A 24,308-nucleotide genomic window follows, 5' to 3' on the forward strand; every position below is an offset into this window, starting at 1 on the left:
GTATACAGTTAACCTCAAGTGAAACATCGGAATCTATAACTAGTGTCACAGGAATGGTTCAAATCATAGTCAGTAGGAAGAGTCAGCCTTCTTGTACTTAAGTCGGCATTGTGCCTTATGTATTTAATTTCGATGGAATTTCTGTGTTTCATCGTCAATAAGAAGGTCCAAGGTATACAGTTAACCCAAGTGAAACATCGGAATCTATAACTAGTGTCACAGGAATGGTTCAAAAGATAGTCAGTAGGAAGAGTCAGACTTCATATACTTAAGTCGGCATTGTGCCTTTTCTATTTGATTCCGATTCAATTTCTGTGTTTCATCGTCAATAAGAAGGTCCAAGGGATACAGTAACCTCAAGTGAAACATCGGAATCTATAACTAGTGTCACAGGAATGGTTCAAAATATAGACAGTAAGAAGAGTCACTCTTCTTGTACTTAAGTCGGCATTGTGCCTTTTGTATTTTATTCCGAAGCCATTTCTGTGCTTCATCGTCAATAAGAATTTCAGAGGGATACACTAAACCTGAAGTGAAGCATCGGATCTATAGCTAGTGTCACAGGAAGGGTTCAAAACATAGTCAGTAACAAGAGTCAGTCTTCTTGTACTTAAGTCGGCATTGTGCCTTTTGTATTTAATACCGATGCAATTTGTGTGTTTCTTCGTCAATAAGAAGGTCCAAGGGATACAGTAAACCTGAAGTGATGCATCGGAATCTATAACTAGTGTCACAGGAATGGTTCAAAACATAGACAGTAAGAAGAGTCAGTCTTCTTGTACTTAATTCGGCATTGTGCCTTTTGTATTTAATTCCGATGCAATTTCTGTGTTTCATCGTCAACAAGAAGGTCCAAGGGATACAGTAAACCTGATGCGAGGCATCGGAATCTATTACTAGTGTCACAGGAATGGTTCAAAACATAGTCAGTAGGATGTGTCGGTCTTCATGTACTTAAGTCGGCATTGTGCCTTTTGTATTTAATTCCGATGCAATTTCTGTGTTTCATCGTCAATAAGAAGGTCCAAGGGATACAGTAAACCTGAAGCGAAGCATCGTAATCTATAACGAGAGTCACAGGAATGGTTCAATACATAGACAGTAGGAAGAGTCAGTCTTCTTGTACATAAGTCGGCATTGTGCCTTTTGTATTTAATTCCGATTCAATTTCTGTGTTTCAGCGTCAATAAGAAGGTCCAAGGGATACAGTAAATCTGAAGTGAAGCATCGGAATCTATAACGAGTGTCACAGGAATGGTTCAAAATATAGACAGTAGGAAGAGTCAGTCTTGTTGTACTTAAGTCGGCATTGTGCCTTTTGTATTTCATTCCGATGCAATTTCTGTGTTTCATCGTCAATAGGAAGGTCCAAGGGATACAGTAAACCTGGAGTGTAGCATCGCAATCTATAACTAGTGTTACAGGAATGGTTCAAATCATAGACAGTAAGAAGAGTCAGTCTTCTTGTACTTAAGTCGGCATTGTGCCTTTTGAATTTAATTCTGAAGCAATTTCTGTGTTTCATCGTCAATAAGAAGGTCCAAGGGATACAGTAAACCTGAAGTGATGCATCGGAATCTATAACTAGTGTCACAGGAATGGTTCAGAACATAGTCAGTAAGAAGAGTCAGTCTTCTTGTACTTAAGTAGGCATTGTGCCTTTTCTATCTAATTCCGATGCAATTTCTGTGTTTCATCGTCAATAAGAAGGTCCAAGGGATACAGTAAACCTCAAGTGAATCATCGGTATCTATAACTAGTGTCACAGGATTGGTTCAAAACATAGTCAGTAGGAAGAGTCGGTCATCATGTACTTAAGTCGGCATTGTGCCTTTTGTATTTGATTCCGATGCAATTTCTGTGTTTTATCGTCAATAAGAAGGTCCAAGGGATACAGTAAACCTCAAGTGAAGCATCGGAATCTATAACTAGTGTCACAGGAATGGTTCAAAACATAGTCAGTAGGTAGAGTCGGTCATCATGTACTTAAGGCGGCATTGTGCCTTTTTTATTTGATTCCGATGCAATTTCTCTGTTTCATCGTCAATAAGAAGGTCCAAGGGATACAGTAATCCTCAAGTGAAGCATCGGAATCTATAACTAGTGTCAGAGGAATGGTTCAAAACATAGTCAGTAGGAAGAGTCGGTCATCATGTAATTAAGTGGGCATTGTGCTTTTGTATTTGATTCCGATGCAATTTCTGTGTTTCATCGTCAATAAGATGGTCAGAGGGATACAGTAAACCTGAAGTGAAGCATCGGAATCTATAGCTAGTGTCACAGGAATGGTTCAAACATAGTCACAAAAATGTGTCAGTCTTCTTGTCCTTAAGTCGGCATTGTGCTTTTTGTATTTAATGCCGATGCAATTTATGTGTTTCATTGTCAATAAGAAGGTCCAAGGGATACAGTAAAACCTGGAGCGAAGCATCGGAATCTATAACTAGTGTCACAGGAATGGTTCAAAACATAGACAGTAAGAAGAGTCAGTCTTCTTGTACTTAATTCGGCATTTTGCCTTTTGTATTTAATTCCGAAGCAATTTCTGTGTTTCATCTTCAATAAGAAGGTCCAAGGGATACAGTAAACCTGGAGCGAAGCATCGGAATCTATAACTAGTGTCACAGGAATGGTTCAAAACATAGTCAGTAAGAAGAGTCAGTCTTCTTGTACTTAAGTCGGCATTGTGCCTTCTCTATTTAATTCCGATGCAATTTCTGTGTTTCATCGTCAATAACTAGGTCCTAGGGAAACAGTAAACCTGGAGTGAGGCATCGGAATCTATAACTAGTGTCAATGGAATGGTTCAAAGCATAGACAGTAAGTAGAGTCAGTCCTCTTGTACTTACGTCGGCAGTGTGCTTTTGTATTTAATTCCGATGCAATTTCTGTGTTTCATTGTCAATAAGAAGGTCCAAGGGAAACAGTAAAAATGGAGTGAAGCATCGGAATCTATAACTGGTGTCACAGTAATGGTTCAAATCATAGACAGTAAGAAGAGTCAGTCTTCTTGTACTTAAGTCGGCATTGTGCCTTTTGTATTTAATAGCGAAGCAATTTCTGTGTTTCATCGTCAATAAGATGGTCCAAGGGATACAGTAAACCTGAAGTGATGCATCGGAATCTGTAACTAGTGTCACAGGAATGGTTCAAAACATAGTCAGTAAGAAGAGTCAGTCTTCTTGTACTTAAGTCGGCATTGTGCCTTTTCTATTAAATTCCGATGCAATATCTGTGTTTCATCGTCATTAAGAAGGTCCAACGGATACAGTAAACCTCAAGTGAAGCATCGGTATCTATAACTAGTGTCACAGGAATGGTTCAAAACATAGTCAGTAGGAAGAGTCGGTCATCATGTACTTAAGTCGGCATTGTGCCTTTTGTATTTGATTCCGATGCAATTTCTGTGTTTCATCGTCAATAAGAAGGTCCAAGGGATACAGTAAACCTCAAGTGAAGCATCGGAATCTATAACTAGTGTCACAGGAATGGTTCAAATCATAGTCAGTAGGAAGAGTCAGACTTCATGTACTTAAGTCGGCATTGTGCCTTTTGTATTTAATACCGATACAATAATTGTGTTTCATCGTCAATAAGAAGGTCCCAGGGATACAGTAAACCTCAAGTGAAGCATCGGAATCTATAACTAGTGTCACAGGAATGGTTCAAAACATAGTCAGTAGGAAGAGTCGGTCATCATGTACTTAAGTCGGCATTGTGCCTTTTTTATTTGATTCCGATGCAATTTCTGTGTTTCATCGTCAATAAGAAGGTCCAAGGGATACAGTAAACCTCAAGTGAAGCATCGGAATCTATAACTAGTGTCACAGGAATGGTTCAAAACATAGACAGTAAGAAGAGTCAGCCTTCTTGTACTTAAGTCGGCATTGTGCCTTATGTATTTAATTTCGATGGAATTTCTGTGTTTCAGCGTCAATAAGAAGGTCCAAGGTATACAGTTAACCTCAAGTGAAACATCGGAATCTATAACTAGTGTCACAGGAATGGTTCAAAACATAGTCAGTAGGAAGAGTCAGCCTTCTTGTACTTAAGTCGGCATTGTGCCTTATGTATTTAATTTCGATGGAATTTCTGTGTTTCATCGTCAATAAGAAGGTCCAAGGTATACAGTTAACCCAAGTGAAACATCGGAATCTATAACTAGTGTCACAGGAATGGTTCAAAACATAGTCAGTAGGAAGAGTCAGACTTCATATACTTAAGTCGGCATCGTGCCTTTTCTATTTGATTCCGATTCAATTTCTGTGTTTCATCGTCAATAAGAAGGTCCAAGGGATACAGTAACCTCAAGTGAAACATCGGAATCTATAACTAGTGTCACAGGAATGGTTCAAAATATAGACAGTAAGAAGAGTCACTCTTCTTGTACTTAAGTCGGCATTGTGCCTTTTGTATTTTATTCCGAAGCCATTTCTGTGCTTCATCGTCAATAAGAATTTCAGAGGGATACACTAAACCTGAAGTGAAGCATCGGATCTATAGCTAGTGTCACAGGAAGGGTTCAAAACATAGTCAGTAACAAGAGTCAGTCTTCTTGTACTTAAGTCGGCATTGTGCCTTTTGTATTTAATACCGATGCAATTTGTGTGTTTCTTCGTCAATAAGAAGGTCCAAGGGATACAGTAAACCTGAAGTGATGCATCGGAATCTATAACTAGTGTCACAGGAATGGTTCAAAACATAGACAGTAAGAAGAGTCAGTCTTCTTGTACTTAATTCGGCATTGTGCCTTTTGTATTTAATTCCGATGCAATTTCTGTGTTTCATCGTCAACAAGAAGGTCCAAGGGATACAGTAAACCTGATGCGAGGCATCGGAATCTATTACTAGTGTCACAGGAATGGTTCAAAACATAGTCAGTAGGATGTGTCGGTCTTCATGTACTTAAGTCGGCATTGTGCCTTTTGTATTTAATTCCGATGCAATTTCTGTGTTTCATCGTCAATAAGAAGGTCCAAGGGATACAGTAAACCTGAAGTGAAGCATCGTAATCTATAACGAGAGTTTCAGGAATGGTTCAATACATAGACAGTAGGAAGAGTCAGTCTTCTTGTACATAAGTCGGCATTGTGCCTTTTGTATTTAATTCCGATTCAATTTCTGTGTTTCAGCGTCAATAAGAAGGTCCAAGGGATACAGTAAATCTGAAGTGAAGCATCGGAATCTATAACGAGTGTCACAGGAATGGTTCAAAATATAGACAGTAGGAAGAGTCAGTCTTGTTGTACTTAAGTCGGCATTGTGCCTTTTGTATTTAATTCTGAAGCAATTTCTGTGTTTCATCGTCAATAAGAAGGTCCAAGGGATACAGTAAACCTGAAGTGATGCATCGGAATCTATAACTAGTGTCACAGGAATGGTTCAGAACATAGTCAGTAAGAAGAGTCAGTCTTCTTGTACTTAAGTAGGCATTGTGCCTTTTCTATTTAATTCCGATGCAATTTCTGTGTTTCATCGTCAATAAGAAGGTCCAAGGGATACAGTAAACCTCAAGTGAATCATCGGTATCTATAACTAGTGTCACAGGATTGGTTCAAAACATAGTCAGTAGGAAGAGTCGGTCATCATGTACTTAAGTCGGCATTGTGCCTTTTGTATTTGATTCCGATGCAATTTCTGTGTTTTATCGTCAATAAGAAGGTCCAAGGGATACAGTAAACCTCAAGTGAAGCATCGGAATCTATAACTAGTGTCACAGGAATGGTTCAAAACATAGTCAGTAGGTAGAGTCGGTCATCATGTACTTAAGGCGGCATTGTGCCTTTTTTATTTGATTCCGATGCAATTTCTCTGTTTCATCGTCAATAAGAAGGTCCAAGGGATACAGTAATCCTCAAGTGAAGCATCGGAATCTATAACTAGTGTCAGAGGAATGGTTCAAAATATAGACAGTTAGAAGAGTCAGTCATCTTGTACTTAAGTCGGCATTGTGCCTTTTGTATTTTATTCCGAAGCCATTTCTGTGTTTCATCGTCAATAAGAATTTCAGAGGGATACACTAAACCTGAAGCGAAGCATCGGATCTATAGCTAGTGTCACAGGAATGGTTCAAAACATAGTCAGTAACAAGAGTCAGTCTTCTTGCACTTAAGTCGGCATTGTGCCTTTTGTATTTAATACCGATGCAATTTGTGTGTTTCTTCGTCAATAAGAAGGTCCAAGGGATACAGTAAACCTGAAGTGATGCATCGGAACCTATAACTAGTGTCACAGGAATGGTTCAAAACATAGACTGTAAGAAGCGTCAGTCTTCTTGTACTTAATTCGGCATTGTGCCTTTTCTATTTAATTCCGATGCAATTTCTATGTTTCATCGTCAATAAGAAGGTCCAAGGGATACAGTAAACCTGATGCGAGGCATCGGAATCAATTACTAGTGTCACACGAATGGTTCAAAACATAGTCAGTAGGATGTGTCGGTCTTCATGTACTTAAGTCGGCATTGTGCCTTTTGTATTTAATTCCGATGCAATTTCTGTGTTTCATCGTCAATAAGAAGGTCCAAGGGATACAGTAAACCTAAAGTGAAGCATCGGAATCTATAACGAGTGTCACAGGAATGGATCAAAACATAGACAGTAGGAAGAGTCAGTCTTCTTGTACTTAACTCGGCATTGTGCCTTTTGTATTTAATTCCGATGCAATTTCTGTGTTTCATCATCAATAAGAAGGTCCAAGGGATACAGTAAACCTGGAGTGTAGCATCGGAATCTGTAACAAGAGTCACAGGAATGGTTCAAAACATAGACAGTAGGAAGAGTCAGTCTTCTAGTACATAAGTCGGCATTGTGCCTTTTGTATTTAATTCCGATTCAATTTCTGTGTATCAGCGTCAATAAGAAGGTCCAAGGGATACAGTAAACCTGAAGTGAAGCATCGGAATCTATAACGAGTGTCATAGGAATGGATCAAAACATAGACAGTAGGAAGAGTCAGTCTTCTTGTACTTATCTCGGCATTGTGCATTTTGTATTTAATTCCGATGCAATTTCTGTGTTTCATCATCAATAAGAAGGTCCAAGGGATACAGTAAACCTGAAGTGAAGCATCGGAATCTATAACTAGTGTCACAGGAGTTGTTCAAAACATAGTCAGTAAGAAGAGTTAGTCTTCTTGTACTTAAGTTGGCATTGTCCCTTTTCTATTTCATTCCGATGCAATTTCTGTGTTTCATCGTCAATAACAAGGTCCAAGGGAAACAGTAAACCTGGAGTGAAACATCGGAATCTATAACTTGTGTCAATGGAATGGTTCAAAACATAGACAGTAAGAAGAGTCAGTCCTCTTGTACTTACGTCGGCAGTGTGCTTTTGTATTTAATTCCGATGCAATTTCTGTGTTTCATCGTCAATAAGAAGGTCCAAGGGATACAGTAAACCTGGAGTGAAGCATCGGAATCTATAACTGGTGTCACAGTAATGGTTCAAATCATAGACAGTAAGAAGAGTCAGTCTTCTTGTACTTAAGTCGGCATTGTGCCTTTTGTATTTAATTCCGAAGCAATTTCTGTGTTTCATCGTCATTAAGAAGGTCCAAGGGATACTGTAAACCTCAAGTGAAGCATCGGTATCTATAACTAGTGTCACAGGAATGGTTCAAAACATAGTCAGTAGGAAGAGTCGGTCATCATGTAATTAAGTGGGCATTGTGCCTTTTGTATTTGATTCCGATGCAATTTCTGTGTTTCATCGTCAATAAGATGGTCAGAGGGATACAGTAAACCTGAAGTGAAGCATCGGAATCTATAGCTAGTGTCACAGGAATGGTTCAAACATAGTCACAAAAATGTGTCAGTCTTCTTGTCCTTAAGTCGGCATTGTGCTTTTTGTATTTAATGCCGATGCAATTTATGTGTTTCATTGTCAATAAGAAGGTCCAAGGGATACAGTAAACCTGGAGCGAAGCATCGGAATCTATAACTAGTGTCACAGGAATGGTTCAAAACATAGACAGTAAGAAGAGTCAGTCTTCTTGTACTTAATTCGGCATTTTGCCTTTTGTATTTAATTCCGAAGCAATTTCTGTGTTTCATCTTCAATAAGAAGGTCCAAGGGATACAGTAAACCTGGAGCGAAGCATCGGAATCTATAACTAGTGTCACAGGAATGGTTCAAAACATAGTCAGTAAGAAGAGTCAGTCTTCTTGTACTTAAGTCGGCATTGTGCCTTCTCTATTTAATTCCGATGCAATTTCTGTGTTTCATCGTCAATAACAAGGTCCTAGGGAAACAGTAAACCTGGAGTGAGGCATCGGAATCTATAACTAGTGTCAATGGAATGGTTCAAAGCATAGACAGTAAGTAGAGTCAGTCCTCTTGTACTTACGTCGGCAGTGTGCTTTTGTATTTAATTCCGATGCAATTTCTGTGTTTCATTGTCAATAAGAAGGTCCAAGGGAAACAGTAAAAATGGAGTGAAGCATCGGAATCTATAACTGGTGTCACAGTAATGGTTCAAATCATAGACAGTAAGAAGAGTCAGTCTTCTTGTACTTAAGTCGGCATTGTGCCTTTTGTATTTAATAGCGAAGCAATTTCTGTGTTTCATCGTCAATAAGATGGTCCAAGGGATACAGTAAACCTGAAGTGATGCATCGGAATCTGTAACTAGTGTCACAGGAATGGTTCAAAACATAGTCAGTAAGAAGAGTCAGTCTTCTTGTACTTAAGTCGGCATTGTGCCTTTTCTATTAAATTCCGATGCAATATCTGTGTTTCATCGTCATTAAGAAGGTCCAACGGATACAGTAAACCTCAAGTGAAGCATCGGTATCTATAACTAGTGTCACAGGAATGGTTCAAAACATAGTCAGTAGGAAGAGTCGGTCATCATGTACTTAAGTCGGCATTGTGCCTTTTGTATTTGATTCCGATGCAATTTCTGTGTTTCATCGTCAATAAGAAGGTCCAAGGGATACAGTAAACCTCAAGTGAAGCATCGGAATCTATAACTAGTGTCACAGGAATGGTTCAAATCATAGTCAGTAGGAAGAGTCAGTCTTCATGTACTTAAGTCGGCATTGTGCCTTTTGTATTTAATACCGATACAATAATTGTGTTTCATCGTCAATAAGAAGGTCCCAGGGATACAGTAAACCTCAAGTGAAGCATCGGAATCTATAACTAGTGTCACAGGAATGGTTCAAAACATAGTCAGTAGGAAGAGTCGGTCATCATGTACTTAAGTCGGCATTGTGCCTTTTTTATTTGATTCCGATGCAATTTCTGTGTTTCATCGTCAATAAGAAGGTCCAAGGGATACAGTAAACCTCAAGTGAAGCATCGGAATCTATAACTTCTGTCACAGGAATGGTTCAAATCATAGTCAGTAGGAAGAGTCAGACTTCATGTACTTAAGTCGGCATTGTGCCTTTTGTATTTAATACCGATACAATTTCTGTGTTTCATCGTCAATTAGAAGGTCCAAGGGATACAGTAAACCTCAAGTGAAGCATCGGAATCTATAACTAGTGTCACAGGAATGGTTCAAAACATAGTCAGTAGGAAGAGTCGGTCATCATGTACTTAAGTCGGCATTGTGCCTTTTTTATTTGATTCCGATGCAATTTCTGTGTTTCATCGTCAATGAGAAGGTCCAAGGGATACAGTAAACCTCAAGTGAAGCATCGGAATCTATAACTAGTGTCACAGGAATGGTTCAAAACATAGACAGTAAGAAGAGTCAGTCTTCTTGTACTTAAGTCGGCATTGTGCCTTTTGTATTTTATTCCGAAGCCATTTCTGTGTTTCATCGTCAATAAGAATTTCAGAGGGATACACTAAACCTGAAGTGAAGCATCGGATCTATAGCTAGTGTCACAGGAATGGTTCAAAACATAGTGAGTAACAAGAGTCAGTCTTCTTGTACTTAAGTCGGCATTGTGCCTTTTGTATTTAATACCGATGCAATTTGTGTGTTTCTTCGTCAATAAGAAGGTCCAAGGGATACAGTAAACCTGAAGTGATGCATCGGAATCTATAACTAGTGTCACAGGAATGGTTCAAAACATAGACAGTAAGAAGAGTCAGTCTTCTTGTACTTAATTCGGCATTGTGCCTTTTGTATTTAATTCCGATGCAATTTCTATGTTTCTTCGTCAATAAGAAGGTCCAAGGGATACAGTAAACCTGATGCGAGGCATCGGAATCGATTACTAGTGTCACAGGAATGGTTCAAAACATAGTCAGTAGGATGTGTCGGTCTTCATGTACTTAAGTCGGCATTGTGCCTTTTGTATTTAATTCCGATGCAATTTCTGTGTTTCATCGTCAATAAGAAGGTCCAAGGGATACAGTAAACCTGAAGTGAAGCATCGTAATCTATAACGAGAGTCACAGGAATGGTTCAAAGCATAGAGAGAAGGAAGAGTCAGTCTTCATGTACATAAGTCGGCATTGTGCCTTTTGTATTTAATTCCGAATCAATTTCTGTGTTTCAGCGTCAATAAGAAGGTCCAAGGGATACAGTAAACCTGAAGTGAAGCATCGGAATCTATAACGAGTGTCACAGGAATGGATCAAAACATAGACAGTAGGAAGAATCATTCTTCTGGTACTTAAGTCGGCATTGTGCCTTTTGTATTTAATTCCGATTAAATTCTGTGTTTCATCGTCAATAAGAAGGTCCAAGGGGTACAGTAAACCTCAAGTGAAGCATCGGTATCTATAACTAGTGTCACAGGAATGGTTCAAAACATAGTCAGTAGGAAGAGTCGGTCATCATGTACTTAAGTCGGCATTGTGCCTTTTGTATTTGATTCCGATGCAATTTCTGTGTTTCATCGTCAATAAGAAGGTCCAAGGGATACAGTAAACCTCAAGTGAAGCATCGGAGTCTATAACTAGTGTCACAGGAATGGTTCAAATCATAGTCAGTAGGAAGAGTCAGACTTCATGTACTTAAGTCGGCATTGTGCCTTTTGTATTTAATACCGATACAATTTCTGTGTTTCATCGTCAATAAGACGGTCCAAGGGATACAGTAAACCTCAAGTGAAGCATCGGAATCTATAACTAGTGTCACAGGAATGGTTCAAAACATACTCAGTAGGAAGAGTCGGTCATCATGTACCTAAGTCGGCATTGTGCCTTTTTTATTTGATTCCGATGCAATTTCTGTGTTTCATCGTCAATAAGAAGGTCCAAGGGATACAGTAAACCTCAAGTGAAGCATCGGAACCTATAACTAGTGTCACAGGAATGGTTCAAAACATAGACAGTAAGAAGAGTCAGTCTTCTTGTACTTAAGTCGGCATTGTGCCTTTTGTATTTTATTCCGAAGCCATTTCTGTGTTTCATCGTCAATAAGAATTTCAGAGGGATACACTAAACCTGATTGAAGCATCGGATCTATAGCTAGTGTCACAGGAATGGTTCAAAACATAGTCAGTAACAAGAGTCAGTCTTCTTGCACTTAAGTCGGCATTGTGCCTTTTGTATTTCATACCGATCAATTTGTGTGTTTCTTCGTCAATAAGAAGGTCCAAGGGATACAGTAAACCTGAAGTGAAGCATCGGAATCTATAACTGGTGTCACAGTAATGGTTCAAATCATAGACAGTAAGAAGAGTCAGTCTTCTTGTACTTAAGTCGGCATTGTGCCTTTTGTATTTAATTCCGAAGCAATTTCTGTGTTTCATCGTCATTAAGAAGGTCCAAGGGATACAGTAAACCTCAAGTGAAGCATCGGTATCTATAACTAGTGTCACAGGAATGGTTCAAAACATAGTCAGTAGGGAGAGTCGGTCATCATGTTCTTAAGTCGGCATTGTGCCTTTTCTATTTGATTCCGATGCAATTTCTGTGTTTCATCGTCAATAAGATGGTCAGAGGGATACAGTAAACCTGAAGTGAAGCATCGGAATCTATAGCTAGTGTCGCAGGAATGGTTCAAACATAGTCACAAAAATGTGTCAGTCTTATTGTCCTTATGTCGGCATTGTGCTTTTTGTATTTAATGCCGATGCAATTTATGTGTTTCATTGTCAATAAGAAGGTCCAAGGGATACAGTAAACCTGGAGCGAAGCATCGGAATCTATAACTAGTGTCACAGGAATGGTTCAAAACATAGACAGTAAGAAGAGTCAGTCTTCTTGTACTTAGTTCGGCATTTTGCCTTTTGTATTTAATTCCGAAGCAATTTCTGTGTTTCATCTTCAATAAGAAGGTCCAAGGGATACAGTAAACCTGAAGTGAAGCATCGTAATCTATAACGAGAGTCACGGGAATGGTTCAAAACATAGACAGTAGGAAGAGTCACTCTTCTTGTACATAAGTCGGCATTGTGCCTGTTGTATTTAATTCCGATTCAATTTCTGTGTTTCAGCGTCAATAAGAAGGTCCAAGGGATACAGTAAACCTGAAGTGAAGCATCGGAATCTATAACGAATGTCTCAGGAATGGTTCAAAACATAGACAGTAGGAAGAGTCAGTCTTCTTGTACTTAAGTCGGCATTGTGCCTTTTGTATATAATTCCGATTCAATCTCTGTGTTTCATCGTCAATAAGAAGGTCCAAGGGATACAGAAAACCTGGAGTGTAGCATCGGAATCTATAACTAGTGTTACAGGAATGGTTCAAATAATAGACAGTAAGAAGAGTCAGTCATCGTGTACTTAAGTCGGCATTTTGCTTTTTGTATTTAATTCCGAAGCAATTTCTGTGTTTCATCTTCAATAAGAAGGTCCAAGGGATACAGTAAACCTGAAGTGAAGCATCGGAATCTATAACTAGTGTCACAGGAATGGTTCAAAACATAGTCAGTAAGAAGAGTCAGTCTTCTTGTACTTACGTCGGCATTGTGCCTTCTCTATTTAATTCCGATGCAATTTCTGTGTTTCATCGTCAATAACAAGGTCCTAGGGAAACAGTAAACCTGGAGTGAGGCATCGGAATCTATAACTAGTGTCAATGGAATGGTTCAAAGCATAGACAGTAAGAAGAGTCAGTCCTCTTGTACTTACGTCGGCAGTGTGCTTTTGTATTTAATTCCGATGCAATTTCTGTGTTTCATCGTCAATAAGAAGGTCCAAGGGAAACAGTAAAAATGGAGTGAAGCATCGGAATCTATAACTGGTGTCACAGTAATGGTTCAAATCACAGACAGTAAGAAGAGTCAGTCTTCTTGTACTTAAGTCGGCATTGTGCCTTTTGTATTTAATAGCGAAGCAATTTCTGTGTTTCATCGTCAATAAGAAGGTCCAAGGGATACAGTAAACCTGAAGTGATGCATCGGAATCTGTAACTAGTGTCACAGGAATGGTTCAAAACATAGTCAGTAAGAAGAGTCAGTCTTCTTGTTCTTAAGTCGGCATTGTGCCTTTTCTATTAAATTCCGATGCAATATCTGTGTTTCTTCGTCATTAAGAAGGTCCAAGGGATACAGTAAACCTCAAGTGAAGCATCGGTATCTATAACTAGTGTCACAGGAATGGTTCAAAACATAGTCAGTAGGAAGAGTCGGTCATCATGTACTTAAGTCGGCATTGTGCCTTTTGTATTTGATTCCGATGCAATTTCTGTGTTTCATCGTCAATAAGAAGGTCCAAGGGATACAGTAAACCTCAAGTGAAGCATCGGAATCTATAACTAGTGTCACAGGAATGGTTCAAATCATAGTCAGTAGGAAGAGTCAGACTTCATGTACTTAAGTCGGCATTGTGCCTTTTGTATTTAATACCGATACAATAATTGTGTTTCATCGTCAGTAAGAAGGTCCCAGGGATACAGTAAACCTCAAGTGAAGCATCGGAATCTATAACTAGTGTCACAGGAATGGTTCAAAACATAGTCAGTAGGAAGAGTCGGTCATCATGTACTTAAGTCGGCATTGTGCCTTTTTTATTTGATTCCGATGCAATTTCTGTGTTTCATCGTCAATAAGAAGGTCCAAGGGATACAGTAAACCTCAAGTGAAGCATCGGAATCTATAACTAGTGTCACAGGAATGGTTCAAAACATAGACAGTAAGAAGAGTCAGTCTTCTTGTACTTAAGTCGGCATTGTGCCTTTTGTATTTTATTCCGAAGCCATTTCTGTGTTTCATCGTCAATAAGAATTTCAGAGGGACACACTAAACCTGAAGTGAAGCATCGGATCTATAGCTAGTGTCACAGGAATGGTTCAAAACATAGTCAGTAGCAATAGTCAGTCTTCTTGTACTTAAGTCGGCATTGTGCCTTTTGTATTTACTACCGATGCAATGTGTGTGTTTCTTCGTCAATAAGAAGGTCCAAGGGATACAGTAAACCTGATGCGAGGCATCGGAATCTATTACTAGTGTCACAGGAATGGTTCAAAACATTGTCAATAGGATGTGTCGGTCTTCATGTACTTAAGTCGGCATTGTGCCTTTTGTATTTAATTCCGAAGCAATTTCTGTGTTTCATCGTCAATAAGAAGGTCCAAGGGATACAGTAAACCTCAAGTGAAGCATCGGAATCTATAACTAGTGTCACAGGAATGGTTCAAAGCACAGTCAGTAGGAAGAGTCGGTCATCATGTACTTAAGTCGGCATTGTGCCTTTTTTATTTGATTCCGATGCAATTTCTGTGTTTCATCGTCAATGAGAAGGTCCAAGGGATACAGTAAACCTCAAGTGAAGCATCGGAATCTATAACTAGTGTCACAGGAATGGTTCAAAACATAGACAGTAAGAAGAGTCAGTCTTCTTGTACTTAAGTCGGCATTGTGCATTTTGTATTTTATTCCGAAGCCATTTCTGTGTTTCATCGTCAATAAGAATTTCAGAGGGATACACTAAACCTGAAGTGAAGCATCGGATCTATAGCTAGTGTCACAGGAATGGTTCAAAACATAGTGAGTAACAAGCGTCAGTCTTCTTGTACTTAAGTCGGCATTGTGCCTTTTGTATTTAATACCGATGCAATTTGTGTGTTTCTTCGTCAATAAGAAGGTCCAAGGGATACAGTAAACCTGAAGTGATGCATCGGAATCTATAACTAGTGTTACAGGAATGGTTCAAAACATAGACAGTAAGAAGAGTCAGTCTTCTTGTACTTAATTCGGCATTGTGCCTTTTGTATTTAATTCCGATGCAATTTCTATGTTTCTTCGTCAATAAGAAGGTCCAAGGGATACAGTAAACCTGATGCGAGGCATCGGAATCGATTACTAGTGTCACAGGAATGGTTCAAAACATAGTCAGTAGGATGTGTCGGTCTTCATGTACTTAGGTCGGCATTGTGCCTTTTGTATTTAATTCCGATGCAATTTCTGTGTTTCATCGTCAATAAGAAGGTCCAAGGGATACAGTAAACCTGAAGTGAAGCATCGGAATCTATAACGAGTGTCACAGGAATGGATCAAAACATAGACAGTAGGAAGAGTCATTCTTCTGGTACTTAAGTCGGCATTGTGCCTTTTGTATTTAATTCCGATTAAATTCTGTGTTTCATCGTCAATAAGAAGGTCCAAGGGAAACAGTAAAAATGGAGTGAAGCATCGGAATCTATAACTAGTGTCACAGTAATGGTTCAAATCATAGACAGTAAGAAGAGTCAGTATTCTTGTACTTAAGTCGGCATTGTGCCTTTTGTATTTAATTCCGAAGCAATTTCTGTGTTTCATCGTCAATAAGAAGGTCCAAGGGGTACAGTAAACCTCAAGTGAAGCATCGGTATCTATAACTAGTGTCACAGGAATGGTTCAAAGCATAGTCAGTAGGAAGAGTCGGTCATCATGTACTTAAGTCGGCATTGTGCCTTTTGTATTTGATTCCGATGCAATTTCTGTGTTTCATCGTCAATAAGAAGGTCCAAGGGATACAGTAAACCTCAAGTGAAGCATCGGAGTCTATAACTAGTGTCACAGGAATGGTTCAAAACATAGACAGTAAGAAGAGTCAGTCTTCTTGTACTTAAGTCGGCATTGTGCATTTTGTATTTTATTCCGAAGCCATTTCTGTGTTTCATCGTCAATAAGAATTTCAGAGGGATACACTAAACCTGAAGTGAAGCATCGGATCTATAGCTAGTGTCACAGGAATGGTTCAAAACATAGTGAGTAACAAGCGTCAGTCTTCTTGTACTTAAGTCGGCATTGTGCCTTTTGTATTTAATACCGATGCAATTTGTGTGTTTCTTCGTCAATAAGAAGGTCCAAGGGATACAGTAAACCTGAAGTGATGCATCGGAATCTATAACTAGTGTTACAGGAATGGTTCAAAACATAGACAGTAAGAAGAGTCAGTCTTCTTGTACTTAATTCGGCATTGTGCCTTTTGTATTTAATTCCGATGCAATTTCTATGTTTCTTCGTCAATAAGAAGGTCCAAGGGATACAGTAAACCTGATGCGAGGCATCGGAATCGATTACTAGTGTCACAGGAATGGTTCAAAACATAGTCAGTAGGATGTGTCGGTCTTCATGTACTTAGGTCGGCATTGTGCCTTTTGTATTTAATTCCGATGCAATTTCTGTGTTTCATCGTCAATAAGAAGGTCCAAGGGATACAGTAAACCTGAAGTGAAGCATCGGAATCTATAACGAGTGTCACAGGAATGGATCAAAACATAGACAGTAGGAAGAGTCATTCTTCTGGTACTTAAGTCGGCATTGTGCCTTTTGTATTTAATTCCGATTAAATTCTGTGTTTCATCGTCAATAAGAAGGTCCAAGGGAAACAGTAAAAATGGAGTGAAGCATCGGAATCTATAACTAGTGTCACAGTAATGGTTCAAATCATAGACAGTAAGAAGAGTCAGTATTCTTGTACTTAAGTCGGCATTGTGCCTTTTGTATTTAATTCCGAAGCAATTTCTGTGTTTCATCGTCAATAAGAAGGTCCAAGGGGTACAGTAAACCTCAAGTGAAGCATCGGTATCTATAACTAGTGTCACAGGAATGGTTCAAAGCATAGTCAGTAGGAAGAGTCGGTCATCATGTACTTAAGTCGGCATTGTGCCTTTTGTATTTGATTCCGATGCAATTTCTGTGTTTCATCGTCAATAAGAAGGTCCAAGGGATACAGTAAACCTCAAGTGAAGCATCGGAGTCTATAACTAGTGTCACAGGAATGGTTCAAATCATAGTCAGTAGGAAGAGTCAGACTTCATGTACTTAAGTCGGCATTGTGCCTTTTGTATTTAATACCGATACAATTTCAGTGTTTCATCGTCAATAAGAAGGTCCAAGGGATACAGTAAACCTCAAGTGAAGCATCGGAATCTATAACTAGTGTCACAGGAATGGTTCAAAACATACTCAGTAGGAAGAGTCGGTCTTCATGTACCTAAGTCGGCATTGTGCCTTTTTTATTTGATTCCGATGCAATTTCTGCGTTTCATCGTCAATAAGAAGGTTCAAGGGATACAGTAAACCTCAAGTGAAGCATCGGAATCTATAACTAGTGTCACAGGAATGGTTCAAAACATAGACAGTAAGAAGAGTCAGTCTTCTTGTACTTAAGTCGGCATTGTGCCTTTTGTATTTTATTCCGAAGCCATTTCTGTGTTTCATCGTCAATAAGAATTTCAGAGGGATACACTAAACCTGATGTGAAGCATCGGATCTATAGCTAGTGTCACAGGAATGGTTCAAAACATAGTCAGTAACAAGAGTCAGTCTTCTTGTACTTAAGTCGGCATTGTGCCTTTTGTATTTCATACCGATCAATTTGTGTGTTTCTTCGTCAATAAGAAGGTCCAAGGGATACAGTAAACCTGAAGTGATGCATCGGAATCTATAACTAGTGTCACAGGAATGGTTCAAAGCATAGACAGTAAGAAGAGTCAGTCTTCTTGTACTTAATTCGGCATTGTGCCTTTTGTATTTAATTCCGATGCAATTACTATGTTTCATCGTCAATAAGAAGGTCCAAGGGATACAGTAAACCTGATGCGAGGCATCGGAATCTATTACTAGTGTCACAGGAATGGTTCAAATCATAGTCAGTAGGATGTGTCGGTCTTCATGTACTTAAGTCGGCATTGTGCCTTTTGTATTTAATTCCGATGCAATTTCTGTGTTTCATCGTCAATAAGAAAGTCCAAGGGATACAGTAAACCTGAAGTGAAGCATCGTAATCTATAACGAGAGTCACAGGAATGGTTCAAATCATCGACAGTAGGAAGAGTCAGTCTTCTTGTACATAAGTCGGCATTGTGCCTTTTCTATTTAATTCCGAATCAATATCTGTGTTTCAGCGTCAATAAAAAGGTCCAAGGGATACAGTAAACCTGAAGTGAAGCATCGGAATCTATAACGAGTGTCACAGGAATGGATCAAAACATAGACAGTAGGAAGAGTCAGTCTTCTTGTACTTAAGTCGGAATTTTGCCTTTTGTATTTAATTCCGATGCAATTTCTGTGTTTCATCGTCAATAAGAAGGTCCAAGGGAAACAGTAAAAATGGAGTGAAGCATCGGAATCTATAACTGGTGTCACAGTAATGGTTCAAAACATAGACAGTAAGAAGAGTCAGTCTTCTTGTACTTAAGTCGGCATTGTGCCTTTTGTATTTAATTCCGAAGCAATTTCTGTGTTTCATCGTCAATAAGAAGGTCCAAGGGATACAGTAAACCTGAAGTGATGCATCGGAATCTATAACTAGTGTCACAGGAATGGTTCAAAACATAGTCAGTAAGAAGAGTCAGTCTTCTTGTACTTAAGTTGGCATTGTGCCTTTTCTATATTAATTCCGATGCAATTTCTGTGTTCCATCGTCATTAAGAAGGTCCAAGGGATACAGTAAACCTCAAGTGAAGCATCGGTATCTATAACTAGTGTCACAGGAATGGTTCAAAACATAGTCAGTAGGAAGAGTCGGTCTTCATGTACTTAAGTCGGCATTGTGCCTTTTGTATTTGATTCCGATGCAATTTCTGTGTTTCATCGTCAATAAGAAGGTCCAAGGGATACAGTAAACCTCAAGTGAAGCATCGGAATCTATAACTAGCGTCAGAGGAATGGTTCAAATCATAGTCAGTAGGAAGAGTCAGACTTCACGTACTTAAGTCGGCATTGTGCCTTTTGTATTTAATACCGATACAATTTCTGTGTTTCATCGTCAAAAAGAAGGTCCCAGGGATACAGTAAACCTCAAGTGAAGCATCGGAATCTATAACTAGTGTCACAGGAATGGTTCAAAACATAGTCAGTAGGAAGAGTCCGTCATCATGTACTTAAGTCGGCATTGTGCCTTTTTTATTTGATTCCGATGCAATTTCTGTGTTTCATCGTCAATAAGAAGGTCCAAGGGATACAGTAAACCTCAAGTGAAGCATCGGAATCTATAACTAGTGTCACAGGAATAGTTCAAAACATAGACAGTAAGAAGAGTCAGTCTTCTTGTACTTAAGTCGGCATTGTGCCTTTTGTATTTTATTCCGAAGCCATTTCTGTGTTTCTTCGTCAATAAGAATTTCAGAGGGATACACTAAACCTGAAGTGAAGCATCGGATCTATAGCTAGTGTCACAGGAATGGTTCAAAACATAGTCAGTAACAAGAGTCAGTCTTCTTGTACTTAAGTCGGCATTGTGCCTTTTGTATTTAATACCGATGCAATGTGTGTGTTTCTTCGTCAATAAGAGGGTCAAGGGATACAGTAAACCTGAAGTGTTGCATCGGAATCTATAACTAGTGTCACAGGAATGGTTCAAACATAGGCAGTATGAGGAGTCAGTCTTCTTGTACTTAATTCGGCATTGTGCCTTTTGCATTTAATTCCGATGCAATTTCTATGTTTCATCGTCAATAAGAAGGTCGAAGGGATACAGTAAACCTGATGCGAGGCATCGGAATCTATTACTAGTGTCACAGGAATGGTTCAAAACATAGTCAGTAGGATGAGTCGGTCTTCATGTACTTAAGTCGGCATTGTGCCTTTTGCATTTAATTCCGAAGCAATTTCTGTGTTTCATCGTCAATAAGGAGGTCCAAGGGATACAGTAAACCTGAAGTGATGCATCGGAATCTATAACTAGTGTCACAGGAATGGTTCAAAACATAGTCAGTAAGAAGAGTCAGTCTTCTTGTACTTAAGTCGGCATTGTGCCTTTTCTATTTTATTCCGATGCAATTTCTGTGTTTCATCGTCAATAAGAAGGTCCAAGGGATACAGTAAACCTCAAGTGAAGCATCGGTATCTATAACTAGTGTCACAGGAATGGTTCAAAACATAGACAGTAAGAAGAGTCAGTCTTCTTGTACTTAATTCGGCATTGTGCCTTTTGCATTTAATTCCGTTGCAATTTCTATGTTTCATCGTCAATAAGAAGGTCCAAGGGATACAGTAAACCTGATGCGAGGCATCGGAATCTATTACTAGTGTCACAGGAATGGTTCAAAACATAGTCAGTAGGATGTGTCGGTCTTCATGTACTTAAGTCGGCATTGTGCCTTTTGTATTTAATTCCGATGCAATTTCTGTGTTTCATCGTCAATAAGAAGGTCCAAGGGATACAGTAAACCTGAAGTAAAGCATCGTAATCTATAACGAGATTCACAGGAATGGTTCAAAGCATAGACAGTAGGAAGAGTCAGTCTTCTTGTACTTAAGTCGGCATTGTGCCTTTTGTATTTAATTCCGAATCAATTTCTGTGTTTCAGCGTCAATAAGAAGGTCCAAGGGATACAGTAAACCTGAAGTGAAACATGGGAATCTATAACGAGTGTCACAGGAATGGATCAAAACATAGACAGTAGGAAGAGTCATTCTTCTTGTACTTAAGTCGGCATTGTGCCTTTTGTATTTAATTCCGATGCAATTTCTGTGTTTCATCGTCAATAAGAAGGTCCAAGGGAAACAGTAAAAATGGAGTGAAGCATCGAAATGTATAACTGGTGTCACAGTAATGGTTCAAATCATAGACAGTAAGAAGAGTCAGTCTTCTTGTACTTAAATCGGCATTGTGCCTTTTGTATTTAATTCCGAAGCAATTTCTGTGTTTCATCGTCAATAAGAAGGTCCAAGGGATACAGTAAACCTGAAGTGATGCATCGGAATCTATAACTAGTGTCACAGGAATGGTTCAAAGCATAGTCAGTAAGAAGAGTCAGTCTTCTTGTACTTAAGTCGGCATTGTGCCTTTTGTATTTGATTCCGATGCAATTTCTGTGTTTCATCGTCAATAAGAAGGTCCAAGGTATACAGTAAACCTCAAGTGAAGCATCGGAATCTATAACTAGTGTCACTGGAATGGTTCAAAACATAGTCAGTAGGAAGAGTCAGACTTCAAGTACTTAAGTCGGCATTGTGCCTTTTGTATTTAATACCGATACAATTTCTGTGTTTCATCGTCAATAAGAAGGTCCAAGGGATACAGTAAACCTCAAGTGAAGCATCGGAATCTATAACTAGTGTCACAGGAATGGTTCAAAACATAGTCAGTAGGAAGAGTCGGTCATCATGTACTTAAGTCGGCATTGTGCCTTTTTTATTTGATTCCGATGCAATTTCTGTGTTTCATCGTCAATAAGAAGGTCCAAGTGATACAGTAAACCTCAAGTGAAGCATCGGAATCTATAACTAGTGTCACAGGAATGGTTCAAAACATAGACAGTAAGAAGAGTCAGTCTTCTTGTACTTAAGTCGGCATTGTGCCTTTTGTATTTTATTCCGAAGCCATTTCTGTGTTTCATCGTCAATAAGAATTTCAGAGGGATACACTAAACCTGAAGTGAAGCATCGGATCTATAGCTAGTGTCACAGGAATGGTTCAATACATAGTCAGTAACAAGAGTCAGTCTTCTTGTACTTAAGTCGGCATTGTGCCTTTTGTATTTAATACCGATGCAATTTGTATGTTTCTTCGTCAATAAGAAGGTCCAAGGGATACAGTAAACCTGAAGTGATGCATCGGAATCTATAACTAGTGTCACAGGAAAGGTTCAAAACATAGACAATAAGAAGAGTCAGCTTTCTTGTACTTAATTCGGCATTGTGCCTTTTGTATTTAATTCGGATGCAATTTCTATGTTTCATCGTCAATAAGAAGGTCCAAGGGATACAGTAAACCTGATGCGAGGCATCGGAATCTATTACTAGTGTCACAGGAATGGTTCAAACATAGTCAGTAGGATGTGTCGGTCTTCATGTACTTAAGTCGGCATTGTGCCTTTTGTATTTAATTCCGATGCAATATCTGTGTTTCATCGTCAATAAGAAGGTCCAATGGATACAGTAAACCTGAAGTGAAGCATCGTAATCTATAACGAGAGTCACAGGAACGGTTCAAAGCATAGACAGTAAGAGGAGTCAGTCTTCTTGTACATAAGTCGGCATTGTGCCTTTTGTATTTAATTCCGATACAATTTCTATGTTTCATCGTCAATAAGAAGCTCCAAGGGATACAGTAAACCTGATGCGAGGCATCGGAATCTATTACTAGTGTCACAGGAATGGTTCAAAACATAGTCAGTAGGATGAGTCGATCTTCATGTACTTAAGTCGGCATTGTGCCTTTTGCATTTAATTCCGAAGCAATTTCTGTGTTTCATCGTCAAAAAGGAGGTCCAAGGGATACAGTAAACCTGAAGTGATGCATCGGAATCTATAACTAGTATCACAATAATGTTTCAAAACATAGTCAGTATGAAGAGTCAGTCTTCTTGTACCTAAGTCGGCATTGTGCCTTTTCTATTTTATTCCGATGCAATTTCTGTGTTTCATCGTCAATAAGAAGGTCCAAGGGATACAGTAAACCTCAAGTGAAGCATCGGTATCTATAACTAGTGTCACACGAATGGTTCAAAACATAGTCAGTAGGAAGAGTCGGTCATCATGTACTTAAGTCGGCATTGTGCCTTTTGTATTTGATTCCGATGCAATTTCTGTGTTTCATCGTCAATAAGAAGTTCCAAGGGATACAGTAAACCTCAAGTGAAGCATCGGAATCTATAACTAGTGTCACAGGAATGGTTCAAATCATAGTCAGTAGGAAGAGTCAGACTTCATGTACTTAAGTCGGCATTGTGCCTTTTGTATTTAATACCGATACAATTTCTGTGTTTCATCGTCAATAAGAAGGTCCAAGGGATACAGTAAACCTCAAGTGAAGCATCGGAATCTATAACTAGTGTCACAGGCATGGTTCAAAACATAGTCAGTAGGAAGAGTCGGTCATCATGTACTTAAGTCGGCTTTGTGCCTTTTTTATTTGATTCCGATGCAATGTCTGTGTTTCATCGTCAATAAGAAGGTCCAAGGGATACAGTAAACCTCAAGTGAAGCATCGGAATCTATAACTAGTGTCACAGGAATGGTTCAAAACATAGACAGTAAGAAGAGTCAGTCTTCTTGTACTTAAGTCGGCATTGTGCCTTTTGTATTTTATTCCGAAGCCATTTCTGTGTTTCATCGTCAATAAGAATTTCAGAGGGATACACTAAACCTGAAGTGAAGCATCGGATCTATAGCTAGTGTCACAGGAATGGTTCAATACATAGTCAGTAACAAGAGTCAGTCTTCTTGTACTTAATTCGGCATTGTGCCTTTTGTATTTAATTCCGAATCAATTTCTGTGTTTCAGCGTCAATAAGAAGGTCCAAGGGATACAGTAATTCTGAAGTGAAGCATCGGAATCTATAACTAGTGTCACAGGAATGGATCAAAACATAGACAGTAGGAAGAGTCAGTCTTCTTGTACTTAAGTCGGCATTGTGCCTTTTGTTTTTAATTCCGATGCAATTTCTGTGTTTCATCGTCAATAAGAAGGTCCAAGGGATACAGTAAACCTGGAGTGTAGCATCGGAATCTATAACTAGTGTCACAGGAATGGTTCAAATCATAGACAGTAATGAGAGTCAGTCTTCGTGTACTTAAGTCAGCATTTTGCCTTTTGTAATTAATTCCGAAGCAACTTCTATGTTTCATCTTCAATAAGAAGGTCCAAGGGATACAGTAAACCTGAAGTGAAGCATCGGAATCTATAACTAGTGTCACAGGAATGGTTCAAAGCATAGTCAGTAAGAAGAGTCAGTCTTCTTGTACTTAAGTCGGCATTGTGCCTTTTCTATTTCATTCCGATGCAATTTCTGTGTTTCATCGTCAATAACCAGGTCCAAGGGAAACAGTAAACCTGGAGTGAAGCATCGGAATCTATAACTAGTGTCAATGGAATGGTTCAAACATAGACAGTAAGAAGAGTCAGTCCTCTTGTACTTACGTTGGCAGTGTGCTTTTGTATTTAATTCCGATGCAATTTCTGTGTTTCATCGTCAATAAGAAGGTCCAAGGGATACAGTAAACCTGGAGTGAAGCATCGGAATCTATAACTGGTGTCACAGTAATGGTTCAAATCATAGACAGTAAGAAGAGTCAGTCT

Source organism: Schistocerca serialis, chromosome 12, assembly GCF_023864345.2.
Source record: "Schistocerca serialis cubense isolate TAMUIC-IGC-003099 chromosome 12, iqSchSeri2.2, whole genome shotgun sequence".
NCBI classification, from domain to species: domain Eukaryota; kingdom Metazoa; phylum Arthropoda; class Insecta; order Orthoptera; family Acrididae; genus Schistocerca; species Schistocerca serialis.